The sequence below is a fragment of the Sceloporus occidentalis genome, unplaced genomic scaffold (assembly GCF_023333645.1).
Source record: "Sceloporus occidentalis isolate IW3139 unplaced genomic scaffold, rSceOcc1.0.p SCAF_81, whole genome shotgun sequence".
Taxonomy (NCBI): Eukaryota; Metazoa; Chordata; class Lepidosauria; order Squamata; family Phrynosomatidae; genus Sceloporus; species Sceloporus occidentalis.
The window spans coordinates 769251-785122 of NW_028317061.1; the positions used below are offsets into that span (position 1 = coordinate 769251).

Here is a 15872-nt window from a genome sequence, read left to right on the forward strand (position 1 = left end):
TATCCATTGACTGTCAAATCCCAATATGTTTTTTATCATTTGATAAGGGTGTAGAGAACTATCAGGGAGTAAAAGCAATGGTAAGGCCTGAAAAAATATTATATACAGTATGATAGTCAGTATTAGCAGACAAGTATTGTCAAATTGTGAACAATAATAATAATAAAAATAATAATACATTTAGAATAAGAACACGAGACTAACATAGGATAAATGAGGTTGTTGGTAACTTGGGGCCTGAGCTTCAGAAGAATGACTCTAGCCATTCACACATGGACGATACACACGCTAAACAAACACAATAAGAAATTTCTTATTTTTTCCCCCCAAAATAACTTGAACTACAGCTTCTCGAAACAATGCTGTATGTGATTCTGTAGGTAAAGAGAAGAGAAAATACAAACTTTTTACAGGAATTTTCAGAGTGCAAGCGAGAAACAGAAAATGTCTTATGCTCTATAGAAAGAAAACCATTAAGAAACAAAATGGTCATTAACACAAAATAGAAAATGACTACAGTGGTAAGGAAATACACCCATGGTTATGTTATATACCCTAAAGTACAGATCTTTTGAGAGCATCATCTGGCTTTTATTAAATCTGAAGCAATACTTGAAAAACGGGCTGATACTCTGGAAAGCTTGTCTTAAACCGAGAGGTTACTGCAATAAAGCGCAATAAAGTTTTTCTATTTATAGAGCCTGATAATCTTCAACATCAAAAAAATACTGTGAAAAAAACAGTAAGGTCTCCAGAGAATTCCTCCTAATAAAATATTTCTGATTTTGCATTAGACTTTAACACACCACTGATCCATATATACAGTACATGAAACCAAATTATAATACATCCAGCCCCATTAGGAACCTTAAATAAAACCTTAATAAAATGGAGGAGAAATTGTACTTCCACTTTTTTCTTGCTTACAGATGTTATTTCATAGGGATGGATACTCACCTATTAAGCAATTCAGACTGAGTGAGCTCTACATGTGAAAGTGCACAAAGTTTATCAAAAACATTATTGAGAAAATATAGCTTCAAATGAAGAAATGCCAGATGAATTTTCAGAAAGTGTTTTTTTTTTTTGCTGACTCGCTATATGTTAATAACTTTGAATCCTAACAGGTGCCTTGGAGTGTTCATTATTTTTACATTCTAGAGATGGCTGATATGGCTTCTATTGTGATCTCCGAGACACCGGAGACATCTATGCTAAAAAACATAAACAACTAAAAAAAATAATGGTACATACTGGAGTATTGCTATCAATATTCTCTGCATTTTTTCTCACAGTTTTGCTTAGTTTGTGTAAGCTCTCTTTATGTTTTGTTCTCTTTTATGGACCCTTTGGATGACTGGAGGTGTGAAAAAAAGAGACAATTGTATGGTATTGTCCTTCTTGGTCATCTAGAGTTAAACAAGTGGTCCACCATTTGCAATACCAATTGTTTTAAACTTACATGTTGTCATTTTATTATACCTCACAAATCTTAGTGCAGACCAATTCAAGACAATAGAAAGTATCAAAATGTAATGGGTCCAGACAGGGCCGGCTGCGGTCATTCATTAGAAGCCGCGCAGGCAGTGCAGGCTGCAGCCGCGAGCCACGGTCATTCAGTAAGCGCGGCTCGCAGTCACTGTGGGGAGGAGTGGGACTCGTATAAGTGGGTATGGGAAAGGGGAGGGGCTTGTGGGGGTGGAGCCAGGGGACAGCAAAATTATGTTTTGCCTAGGGTGGCAGAAATCCTTGCACCAGATCTGGGTTCAGAGGGTGGACAGAAAATTGGTTTGTGTTCATAGTATTTTCTAAAAATGAGTGTATGGTATGGTACAGGCTAGACGATAATTAATGGTATAGAGGAAACATTGATTTGCAACATACCTAGCCTTTCTACTAGAATTGTGGAAAATCAATATGTACACATTTTTTCAAGGCCCCTTTTTTAAATTATGCAAAATTCATTAAATTAAGTTTGTACAATTGCAACTTCCTTCAGAATTTATATGTAGCCACTCTTGGCTAGTAACAGCTTGCTTTGGGTGGTATTGCACATTGTAGATTGAGGGTGGTCTTTGAAAATGTGTTCTCTTTTAGTAATGAGAAGAGACAATTGCATAAACTGCTCCTCTGAAGCAATCACCAGTGCTCAACACACAACATAAGACCCAGGAAATTATGCACCTCTTCTTCGCGTGGGAGCTGTGCTAAGAAAGCAGGTCCAGACAAGGGCCAGTCACATGTGGGTGGGAAAAGTGGCTGAAATCATTTAGAATTCGCTAGGAAAGCTGAGAGCAACAGAACTAACCTTTCCCCACCTGGAGAGCAAAAGGTTTGCCTCTGAGGCTCAGCAATACTCTACTATATGCATAATTCCCAAGTGTCCTATTTTGGGATGGCAGACCCTCTTTTGGACCCAAATTCCAATGTCTCTCTTTCTGCACCTAATGTCCATCTTTTTTTAGGAACTCAAAGTGTTCTACAGCTCTAAAGGTTACAATAGTGATGATGATCAGAAACATCAACAAATCTCATTACATTTTATTTAAACAGTATAATATTTAGATTGTTATCAATGGGTCACAAAGTCACATAAAAAGCCTAGCTCCCAGCCATACCGCTAACCATGTCTCCTGAAACAAAAGTGTCCCTTTTTGGCTTTGTGCGATGTTGCTTGGTATGCTTCTGCAGGCCTTTGGCAAGATCCGTGGTAAATTTGTATTATATCGCATGTATACACCATGGGATGCCCAAAACAAAAATGGTTTTAGAAGTAAAACCTCTTATTTTTTTATCCCATTCCCACTACATTCTAAGCTAAAGTATATATGGAGAGTAAAGCGTTACTTCTGTGTCCCATTGCACAACAGATTGTAGGTATTTTGTCATTTTTGACACGTCTCTGAAACCAATGTGAGATCTTTAAAAATGTATAAGTACTGTATTTTGTGATGAAAAGAAACTTTCTTTCATACATAATTATATCCGAACATCTTGCAGCCTAATGGAGCAAAAGCTATTATAATTCATATTACAAAGCCTTAATGCCATACTAGGACTGGGAAGGCACATCTTATTCTGTTATTGTACTGCAACTACTGTATATGGTAAAGCATGACTTAATTACATGGTGTCACAAAAATATGATATATTCTCAGTGGCAACACACAGGTTTTTAATTTAATTATTCTTAATATTCCTAATAGCTTATAGAAGTGTGCATTTCAGGCAAATGTTGGGTCTACCACTTTTTCCAGCAAACAGCAAGTGAGAAACTGTTTTGTTTCTGCTAGCAGTCTGTCCTTTGTTAATTTTTTTTCTTATTATCTTTCATTTATTTAGCGCTTCTTACTATACAGTATATTCAAAGGGTATAACAAAACTAGAACTGACAGACCAAGGCAAACCAATAGATTAGGTAAAGAGGGTCTTGCTTGCAAGCTTACTAGACACCCAGATAGATATATTGACCTGGGTGCAAACCAAAATACCATACAAAAAACAGCACCCACAGGAATTAAAGCAAATGATATATAAAAGTTTCACTCACATATTGTTAAAGTAACAAATATCCACATATCATTTTACACATGCCTATGTGCAATTACACAACAGACCTGTTTGTACAGTATAACCTTTATGCCTTTACACTCTTCCCTAACTTGGTCCTCAACAGTATTCAAAGGAGAATACTGATGGAAGTCTTTCATGACCACTAGAAGCAGGAGTGGGATGGTCTGGAGGTGGGGAAGCATAACCGTAGCTACCTTACCTGAAGAACCACCTTGTGATGTTCAGCTGCAAAGCATTGCATGAAAGTCACGTAGGATCTACAATGGACGCCCGTGCTGCAACAGCATATTATTCCATTGATCTCCCCAACTGGCCCATGAACCAACCTTTCCCGTGGCAGCTATGGGAGACAGCGTTAGGACTTATTTGAGATCCAAAAAACGTGTGGCTGCATCCTCAGCTCCCCTTTGGCGGCCAGCGAGAGTGGACCTGCTGTTTCCTTCCCTAAATAATGTTTGTGACATCTTCAGGCTGCACCCTGGAGCCTAGATTAACCCTGCTCACTCACTGGATGAGTTTTGTTTTTTTTACTACTTTTACTACTTGGATTTATTTCACTAATGGTCTGTCCAGTCTCCTAGTTTTTTCACCTTCTTTGTCTTTACTTTGTTTGCTCTCTAGTATCCTGACCTGGTTTGTCCTGACCTCACTGCCTTCTGGTATCCTCATGTGGCTTGTCCTAACCTTGCTACTCTCTGGTATCCTGACATGGCTTGTCCTAACCTTGCTACTTTCTGGTATCCTGACCTTGCTGTGTACTGGTCTTGTGACCTTGCTCATCCTGACCTCACTGCTCACTGGTCTCATGACCAGCCTGGTCCTGACCTCATGATCACTAATCTCTTGACCTGGCTTGTCCTGATCTTGCTGCTTGTTAGTCTTGTGACCTGGCTTGTCCTGATCTCTCTGCTTGCTGGTCTTGTGACCTGGCTTGTCCTGACCTCGCTGGTCCCTGGTCTCATAACCTGGCTTGTCCTGACCTAGCTGCCCTCTGTTATCCTGACCTGGCTTGTCCTGACCTCACCGCTCTCGGGAATCCTGACCTGGCTTGTCTTGATTCAGTATGTTTTGACCATGTGTACCAATATCCTGCTGTGGTGGTCTACACTGCCATCTGCTCCTTGTCTAACTATGCTCATAGGCTCCATTCCTGAATACAGTGTGGCTGTACTGTGAAACATAGGACAATCTATTTTGGGTTTAGTCAGCTAGGTGAAGCACAAACAATGCATTTTCAATCACCATTAAAACCACTAAAGGTTAAAACTGTCTCTGGATCAAGCCCTTTGTGCCGTATAAATCTATTATCATACACTTTCTTTATGATAAGTTGTTGACATATATCTGTAAATCCTACTATCCATACTGCAGTCAGTTGCTTTAAGAAAAATGCATAGGCTGTTGGAAAACATATTGGCAAAACGCTATTATGTTGCTAATTTGAATGAAAAAGCTTAGGTGAAATATAACAAATCATTTTTGTTTTTCCCCACCGGAGACATTATCTGAAATATTTCACTCACATAATGGAATTATATGAGCACAACTATTCTTGTGTAGTCATGGATATAATATGAGTATATTTAAAATGCTTTGGGCTAAGTAGGATAGTTGCCAGTCAATTCTATAATATAAAACCAAATCATTTTGTACAGAGTTATAGGACAAAAAAAAGAAGTAGTGTTAACAATGCAGTTCTCAGTCAACCTTATGCATGCTCACAGATCTGCTGTAGACAAATTATGTGTACTGGGAGATATTGCCATAAATATTAATGCAAGACACTCAATCTACCTCCCAACACTTCAGAAATAAGGCAGCAGCTGGAGGCCCTGCGCGTTTAATCAGACAGTGATCTCCAAAATTATGCTTACATTAAAAATCAAGTGCGTGAAAAAGTGTCTTATTGCAATCAGAATGATAACAGGAAATGCTGATTTGTCCAACAAGAGACATAAACAGTTGCATTGAAACCATGCAGAGAATTAAAGTATCTAAAGGGCCATACAACATTTTTTGCTTACACTTATAAACTGTAAGCAAATGCCCAGTGGGCAGCTGGCTATTGGCACTCCACACCCGATCTGCCAATCCATGCGCCCAGCAGCTGGGTATGCCCGGTCGCACACGACGTGAGCATAAAAACTTAGCGGGAGGTTGCAGGTTCATCACCAGTCCGGCCCTCATTGTAAATGACAGTAAGATGGCATCTTTCATCACTTAAAGATGCTGTTCCACCTACTCTGTTGAATTTAACACCTTTACAACTAAGTTAAGCATTTTAAATATTATTCTAAACCTTTTCCAAAAAAATATTCTTTAGTCAAGGGAACTGTTGCCATAGTTTTTTGCTAGGAACACTCGTTGCCATTAAAAAACTGAAAAAGTTTGTTAAAAGTTTGTTCAAAGGGAAGGATAAAATGATAGCTAAGTTTTATTTTTTTTATATATCTTAATGCGGAATAGCACCATTAAGTAGACTTTATCTCTTTATCTCTTACTTTAACTTTAAACGGGATAGTATACCCATTCTAGGACCTCCACTTTACTCTTCATAATGGGGAAATCGTATAAGCAAAAAACAAAATTGCATAGCCGGTCTCTAAATAGAAATACAACATTAAGAGGAACGTTTCCTTGGTTGGCAAATACAATGAATGGACGATTTATACAGTGTGAAACCAAGTGCCTTTTTCCATGAGAAGAACTTTTGCTGAACGTTCCACATACATTAAAAAAAATTCAATTCAGATGAATACGTGTTCATTTTGGTTTTTTTTTATGTTTTATCATGGCAAGATGTGTTACTAATTGAAGAAATATAAATTTTCCCATGGGTTATTGGGCAATGTCAAGATGGTCAGTCGTTATGATCCATGTAGCTTTTTTGTTAATGTTTTGCTTTTAAGACTTCAAGATCTTCTCATGCATAAAAGAGTTAATTTTCTTACGCTTTCAGCTGGAAGTACCTTTTGTACTAGATTTACCCTGATTATCATAGCAATTTGCGATATGTTTTCCAATTAATAATAATCAATATATGATGCAAAATGTTTAAAAAAAAATCTTGGATAAAAAAATCTTGCAGAATGCTAAGAACTTTCAAACCCTATCATACACTGCACAAGTTTATAAATGTAAATCTCTTGACTTAATTGCCTGGTGCATGACAGCTTGGAAAAAGTAAAATGTATGATTCTTAATTCAGCTCAGTTTACCTTGGCAGCACATTATATGTCCTTAAAAGACCAGAAATGTTCCTTATGAAAACAGCAGACTGTATTAAATACACACAGGTGCTACATATAATTACTTAACATTAATCAATTTATACTTGCATTATAGTAATCCAACAATAAGCTCTCACCAGAGGCAATGGAAAAACAATACAATAACATTTCCTTGTAAATAGTATGCCGGGTGATACATTATTTGGTGCATACAATGTCTGCATACATTCACAGAAACATAGAAAGAATACCTGTCCACTTAATTTAGTCTGTCCCAGTTTGTTCTTGCTGTATTGTCTCATTGAGACAATATACCCATTTCATGCATATACACATTCTCTCACCGTATTATTAACTTCTGCCTTCTCGGTTAAGTACAATTTCCTTGCATTACATCTAAGTCTCTCACTTAGACGTTTTAGACTATGATCTACCGTTCTAACATGACTCCTCATTTGAAATATACTTCCTTCTTGTACTTTGTTGAATCTCTTTATACATTGAAATGGTTCTACCACATCCCTCCTCTCCGCCAACCCGCCAAGCTATACATGTTAAGTTACTTAATCTTTTCTGACATCTCACTCCAAAATGTTTATTCTGGGGTCTACAGAATACTCCCTTATTAAATAACTGAGAAGCAAAGGATACATGTGCGAAAGATAGATAGATAGATATATAGATAGATAGATAGATAGATAGATAGATAGATAGATAGATAGATAGATAGATATTCAAATATATGCGTAGAAAGCAGAAGGAGAAGGACTGTCCCAAAGACAAATGATATCATTAAATTACACTGATTGTTAATCAAAGCATTCTTTAAATGTTGCTGTACCTCTTGGTGGGAAAAAAATCAAGCTTCCTAGTTAACATTGTTCTTTTATCTGACATCACAACAACTATGCGAAGGCAGTTAATATAAAGTGTTAAAAGTGTAATTTATCAGTTCAGATCCAGCTGTTGACTCATTATCAGCCTTTTCCCAATCATTACGTTTTTGGGTGTTGAATTAATTGGTAGCGAAATCAACATGTTTAAAATTGTAGATTTCAATGAAATTGCCTTGTTCCATAAAGAAGAAATAGCACTCCCAACAAATAGTTCATTTCAATGTCCAACCTTCAGCATAAAAACTCATCTGTAATATAATCTGTGGTTTAAGTCTGAAGACCAACAGGATTTATGTTAATAACGTTATAAAAACGAGGGCATTTTTAGCTAAAAAAGAGACTGTACTTGGGGCATACATGCACGCCTGTAGTCCTTCTCTGGCACTTGGTTGAATGAAGCCCATGGAGCAGTGCAGCTTAGTGGAGTGGGCCTTGACAGAGCGACTAGCGGGTACCCGGCACTTACCTCCTCGGTCCTCCTACGTCCCCGATCCCCCTGGCGAGCCGGATCGCTACGGCACCGATGCCTCACGGTGTCCGAGCACGGCGGTTCGTAACAACGAACCGCCACAGAAAGAAGGACGTGCATGGTGCTGCACGCCACGCCCCCCTTCCTCTTTCATTCCTCCATGGAGACGCAGGAATGTCCATTGGACACCGGCACTGCAGGGGGCGGGGTCTGGGGAAGCGGCACATTTAAAAACCGAGCACTGACACTCATTCAGTGCTCGGTTGTTTTAACGGTTGAGCTCCCTGTGTTACCTTGTCCTTGATTACTTACTTGATACCTGTTGCCGGACCCTGCTTGTTACCTGATTACTCTTACCTGATACCTGTTGCCGAACCTTGCTTGCTACCTGACTACGCTTACCTGATACCTGTTGCCGAACCTTGCTTGCTACCTGACTACGCTTACCTGATACCTGTTGGCGAACCTTGCTTGCTACCTGACTACGCTTACCTGATACCTGTTGCTGAACCTTTCTTGCTACCTGACTACGATTACTTGATACCTGTTGCCGTACCCTGCCTGATACCTGGATACTCTGGACTTGATACCTGTTGCCAGACCTCGCTTGCTACCTGGCTGCTCTCGTTCTAGTACATGTTGTTGGACTTTGCCTACATTAGACTATACACCTCACCCCTATCCCTGCGTACTGGTTTCCTCACCTGACCCCATCATAATACAGAGCTAATGGGTGTGCATGAAGAAGTGATTTAATTGGTGCAATCTTGTTATGGGTGGGTTTAACACTAAGGGTATATATTTGTAAAAGGCTAATTTAACTGTTTTTCCAAATCTGGTTTGTCCCACTCTCCCTCCCTTTACTAGTGGATTGTAGAGGTGTCTACCCCATTATTTCACAGCGGCGGGGATTGTTGGGGATAATTGTTTTGGTACAGTGGGTTTTGGTTTGGTTTTAATAATTTGACTTGGCTCAAGTTAGTTTGGTAGGTTTCGAGCTGGCCTGTGGCTCAGAACCTGGGGTGGTATAGGGGTGTCTCGTATGCCCTTGCATCGGTTATTTGGTTAATTTGGTAGTGTAGGGGTGTCTCGGTATGCCCCTACATTGGTTATTTGGTGGTGTATGGGTTTCTTGGTATGCCCCTACATGGGTTATTATTTTGTTAAACGGTGTGGTGTGGGGTGTCTTGGTATGCCCCTACAGTGGTCAATGGGTTAAGGTGGAGGCACCTGGTATGTGGTGGTACCAATGTTATACGGTTAATATGTTTATAATGGAGGGTCATTGTCATTGTTTACGAAGGGGAAATATGTTATCTCTGTTTAATTGTGATGGTCTGTTTTGACAATGACCTTTAAATAGTGTAAATGTTAATAAAGCTGTGGAAATTTCATTTGCACTCAATAAAGGTGTGCGTGTCTTTTTTGGGGAAGAGGTTGGAGTTTGTGGGTAAGGTCATCCGGGGGTCACATTCGACTATGCGCCTGTCAAGAGAAAATAACTCTATAATAGCTAATGAAATATTTTAAAAAGCTAACTGAAAAAGTTTAATTTCTATTATTTAATGGTAATTCATGTGGAAAAAAATATTTTAACTGAACAAAAGTGTCAGTGTTAAGAAACAATCTCTTTGCAGACAAATATATTAATATACAGGTGGGCAAACATAGTATTGTTTTTCCATTCAGCTATTTCTTGACGTAAAGTATGCAAAAGGGTCCTGGTTGTTCCTAGGGTATAGGGAATAAAAAAATCCAAGGTTTATGGAGTTCACGATTGGATCATTGTGCCAGACTTTGACAACACTATTATGCCATAACGTTTGTGGAATTAATTCAATTAACATATAGCCAAACTAGGTACATATAGTGCGGAAACAGCAACACATCAAGAACCGTCATGGAAATGTGCTGTGTTTTTGCATCGCCCAAGAAAAGGAATTCTATTTCATGGTGTCTAAAGATGTCTTTAGAGACACAAGGGAAGCTAAGAATAGGTTCCCTTGAAGAAATCAGAAAAAAACAGAAGACAAATAATGTTTACCCCATCTTGAAACTTGATAGATTACTATTGCCTGTAATTTCCCTTTTCCCCATCAAAGGCTTTTTATTGGTAATAAACCAAAGGTCCCTTATCAAAGACATAAATGAAAAAGGACCTGTTTTGGGACGAGAACTAGACCAGGTCTAAGTCTTCAAAGGAGGCAACCTGTGTCCCAACAAACTTATTGCTTGCCGACATCAGAGATGATGCAAATAGAGATAGAATGAATGATATTTGTCCAACAAAAAAAGTTTTTTTAAAAATAGTTGATGAGAGAGGGAAGTGTTTATTCCTGTATGTGTCTGGAATCAGCTGCCCTATGGGGAGTCTTTTGATTGTGTACTTTACTAATACACCTGATTAAAATAAAACAAATGATCAGTCTAACACTAAACAAAGATCTATGATAATTGCCACTTAATCACATATGACCTTGCCAGGGGGAAAAAACTTTAGGTAGCTACAGGGAATGCCTAAAAGTAGTTTGATTTTAATAAAGTGCTATCATTTGAGTTTGAATTTCTTTAGCAATATGTCAGAGTTTCCTTGGCTCTGCCGCACATAATTTCATTAAGCTGTCCAGTCATCTAGGCAGAGTTGAAAGTTATGCTAAATTAAATTGATGGCTTTGATCACAGAGGCTTCTTATGTCATAAATAACTCCTTTTTACCTTTCATTTTAAAGAACGTTATTTATATATCTCATTCAAATACGGGTATATGACATATAGAGTTATCTAGAAATACATCTAGATAGATAGATAGATAGATAGATAGATAGATAGATAGATAGATAGATAGATAGATAGATAGATAGATAGCAAAAAACATATGCACAACTGATCTTGTAACTATTAGTGGAGGTTTAAAAACATAGAACTTTAATAATGTCATTACTCAAACGATTCACTTACTATATTACATCCATCTTTAATAATCCCAATAATCAGTGGGATAATTTAAAGTCAAACACAACAACCAATCACTGCCTGATTCCATGTCACCTAACAATGAAGTTTACCCTGAGCAAATTCTTGCCTCCATCCTGCCAGAACAAATCAGCTGCCATCAAAATGGGTCTGTAACTTAAGGCATAAAGAAGAATTTAATGATGAGGAATACTTAAGCAGATCCTAAAAAATGAAACATTAAGAAAACAACTGTGTAGTTTATACACATTGTGGGTTTTTTTTACCTAGCAGGCAGGACATAATAACATCTGTTCCTTAATCATCTGTTCCTTAGCAGGTATAAAAATGAGGTAAATACAACCTCAGATGAACAATAACACATGGCATATTACAACGTGTCATGATTTATTCAACAAAAATAAAGCCAAAATGGAGAAGCCATGTTTAAAAAACTAAGTAGACCCTTACTGCTTTCATAGGAATTAAGATGCTAAGTAGCAGGCAGGTGCTGCTAACTTGATTAATTGATCATCTGCAAGTGTGACCACCTCTATAAAAAAACAAAGTTTTAGCAGTTTTCTGGTTTGGAGCATTCAGGTGTGTGTTAACACAATGCCAAGCAGGAAAGACATTAGCAATGATCTTAGAGAAGCAATTGTTGCTGCCCATCAATCTAGGAAGGGTTATAAGGCCAGTTCCAAACAATTTAAAGTCCATCATTCTACAGAGAGAAATAGTATTCAAAAGTAGAAAACATTTAAGTCAGTTGAGAATTTTCCCAGTAGTGGACGTCCTAGCAAATTCACCCCAAGGACAGATTGTATATTTACGGTATATTAATATATAAAAACAGACACAGACCACTATTTTTCCTCCTCCAAACTTTACAGTAGGCACAATGCATTTTAGTAGGCAACGTTCTTTTGGCATCCATCAAACCCAGATTTGTCCATTAGACTTCTAGATAGTAAAGTGTGATTCGTCACTATAGCGAGCACGTTTAGTGTGTCTGAAACACCTAAACTCAATAATTAGGAGGGGAGTCCAGGCACTTTTGGTCATGAGCTGTGCTTGTTCACCAATTCTCTGGCTTGATATTAAAGAACCAGGTCTTTAAGAAAATCTGGTCAACATGCATAACTGAATAATACAATCATGCATATAAAATATTATATTTTTAAAGGTGATACACATCACATTGTTTCATGTCGCATAAATATCCCCTTTTTTACTACAAGAAATCATATGTTTTGGGGGGTTTTCTGGAGACTTTTTGGATATCTCCAAGTGTTTTAACTGCATGCAAATCTCAAGACTTGTCATTTGGGGTTTAACCGAGTGTTACATTAAGAAAGATAAATAAGGTACTTTCATGGGGTATGTTATAATCATTGTGCTGCAACGTTATTTTGTTCTTTAATTTCATTGTTATTATTGCTGTAGCTTAATTATTTAGCACATTTATAAATATGAGCTGCAAATGGATGCAAATGTGCCATATGTTTAAAAAGGCATTAGTATCAATGGCCAGATGTTACATTTACTTATTAAAGCACAATAGGAAACATTTTTTCTAATCTGGTTAGCTCAGTCAAGCATGAAAAACAGTCTGAACATTTGAAAATGGAGGTTTTTGGGGAGTATATTTTAATGAATCACACATTTTGTTTTAATTTAAAAAGATTATATAGTGGTAGCAAAATGTTTGAAACTGGTCTTTTGCGAGATGTAATTGCATTTTTAATGATAAATATTGGCATTAAATTTCCCTTTAACCACAAGCTCACTAAATTGGCCTCCAGATAATCAAAAACTCAAAACTGACCAGATACTCATCCTTTGCCGAATATTTTTTTTATTAAGCTAGAGAGTAAGGCACCACATAGCCCCAGGAATGGAGGAGTAAGAGGACGTACTTGGTTAGAATCTTCTTGATTACTGTCCCCAAGCTGTCCCCAAGGATGAGAATACAGGATAGTCCTCATATTTAATATCCCGGCTATCCCACCAAAGGCTCTCTACTTGCTATATACCTCTAACACCACAAACTGGGTAAGAGGAGAGGAATTACAACCCTCTGAGTTGTTCTTCTCAGAGATACAGTAAGTATAATCAGCGTTTAGGGATTTTTGAACATAATAGGTTTTATAAGTATGAGCACACAGGGAGGGAAACTGGTGTTATAGCCCCTTTGTATAAACATACAATAATGCACGATAAAACTGAAAGCTTACACTGGTATTTTATGTAAACATTCCATGCCCAAAAGGAATAAAACACAAACATATTTAGACTTACCCCATTTACAGGATATGTTTTCCATTCTAATTCCCCAATTGCTGTTGTAGTATCAAGAAGAACAACTAAAAAGAAACAAATCAGAGAAGGCTGAAATTAGTTTAACACTTAAGTATGTATCATATGAAGCTCGAGTGAAGGCATTAAAAACTGCATACATTATGTGCACAAGTAGGCAACAACCTTTGTCCATATTCTAAATATGGTGGGAAATGCCCACAGAACCTTTCATTTTTTCTTTTTAACCCCTTAAGTACAATGGGCGGTACCTAAACCCATTGAAAACAATGCATTTTGAGCCCGTACATGTACGGGCTTTGTCATTAAGGGGTTAATATACTGTAAAATATTTTAGGCAGCAGCTTTGCTTTACTTTTGTCAACTATTGAGAGTTTAATATGTGACAAGGGTGACTTGTACATTGTACTGTATATAGTATATTCTATTTAACAGCATGAAAATAGACATTGTTTATATCCAAGGATAGACCTGCTTTTGTTGAGAAAAGAATACTTCATTCTAGAGCCCAACGATAATTTAAATCTCAGCAGACATGCGCAAGTCTTGTTTTGGGCAATCTTAAATGTAACAACGTAAGCCTAAAAGCTAAAGATCACATCCACTGAAAAAGGTTCCCGTGTTCAACCCCAGATTGTGTTTACTGGCACATAGAAAATGAGTGGTTAAAAGTAAATAATGAGAACATCTCATGAACTCATACACTTATTGAATACACGATAAAGCAGGACCATGACACACATCTCTTTTTTTTATTATTTAGATGTGTTCGGCCTACTTGATCACTTTTTGCTTGTAATGCCCATTTTCTTATTTTCAGTTGATGTCCTCCTTTCAATGAAACAGGTGTTGTATTACTTTACCAGAGACTGCCAACACTACATCTACTACAGAAGCATGCATAAGGGCCGTCCCATCTGTCTTTTCTTGCTACTTTATTAAAAGTGCTGATTTTTTCACAAAAGAAATATGTTGATCAATTGATCATTATTTATTTTATGTTATAAAAATATGTACATTTCCGTTTCCCAAATTTCACCTGCTTCATTGCAGGTTTCACGGTACTGTGAACATAATGGATACAAATGTAGTCTTGTAGTATAGTTAAGGGCATATATGCCTGGCCCATATTAATTTGAAAGGTTTTGCTTTTATATAATTATCTGAGCCTTCTAATTTTAAAACATATTTGTAACCGGAATTTAATTCATACTATAAGGAATTTTATTTCCCAAATACAACACCGGCAATGTCTCTGCATACCATCCAAGTCTAATCGTGAGTTATGTTACAACATAAACTGATATTTAAACTGAAGCTATGATGCTGAACATTTTCAACTAATATTTCATCACCTACTGAAATAATGCTAATTTATTGCATCTGCTGCTTGCTTTTTATGCGTACAATGTCTGTAATTACTGTGTAGCTGCAGTAACAATGCACTAGGTACTCATGAATTGGTTGAAACATATTGGAAGTACTATGAAGCGTGACTGATATCAAGCTTTATCTGAATGTCTGAAACCAAGTAACAGGCAAATTATATTTTTCTTTGTCAAAAAATATAAATCAAACTTCGTGACAATTTTGCAATCAATGTTAGAAATAATACGGGAATAGCTTCTTAAAATATCCTCACCTGCAGAAACATGGCACGTGCTAATAGCGGTGACAGCTAATGGGTTTTCAGATTAGTAGGGGGTCATGTCAAATTCTGTTAACAGAAACAGGACCTTTCTCATCAAGAGATGTATATAATAGAACGACAGTGATGTCAGCATATATATGGGTAATTGGAGAGGTACAGCTATACCGGGTTCCGGAGTGCCCTGCACTGGACACCATATCACACTCTCAATCATTTCTACAGAACAGCTCTTGGAGTTACAGTGCAGTGAACTGTAGTATTTGTGAAGTATTTGTCCCTTCCCAATTTCTTTACTTTTGCATATTTGTCCCCTTTAAATGTTCCAGATTATCAAACTAATTTTTTAATAGGCAAGGATAACCAAAGGAAACACAAAATGTAATTTTCAAGTTATATCATGTATAGAAAAAAAGGATATCCAACCTTATCTGGCTCTGTGTGAAAAATTAATTTTCCACTTAATTACTAAATCAACTGATTAACCTTATTTAATTGATAATGAGTTTCAATTTTACTAGACACACCACATAAAAATTAAATAAAATTTGGAAAAGTGGTGAACCTGCGAGGAGTTGCCGGCCTACCAAAATTTCTTCGAGAGAGTATCAACAAGGATGTCACTAGAGAACAGACTAACATGTAAAGAACTGCACTAAGAACTGAACTTCACTAAGTTTAGGTCAGTGTTCACGATAAGAAAGTGACTGGGCAGAAATTTCATCCATGGGTGAGTTGCAAGGCCAAAAATAAAATCTTGATGACCCCCAAGACTTTTGAGATAA

General features: G+C 37.3%; 1 protein-coding gene across 1 annotated transcript in view; it reads right to left on the minus strand.

The window, feature by feature from the left end:
* The window catches only part of LOC149285296 (ephrin type-A receptor 6-like), a 314092-nt gene extending 300614 nt beyond the window's left edge, over positions 1-13478 (minus strand). The window contains exon 1 of the mRNA XM_089495515.1: positions 13422-13478. The gene's annotated coding sequence lies outside the window, so the exon portion shown is untranslated. The remainder of the gene's footprint in view (positions 1-13421) is intronic.
* Between the last annotated feature and the right edge of the window lie 2394 nt (positions 13479-15872).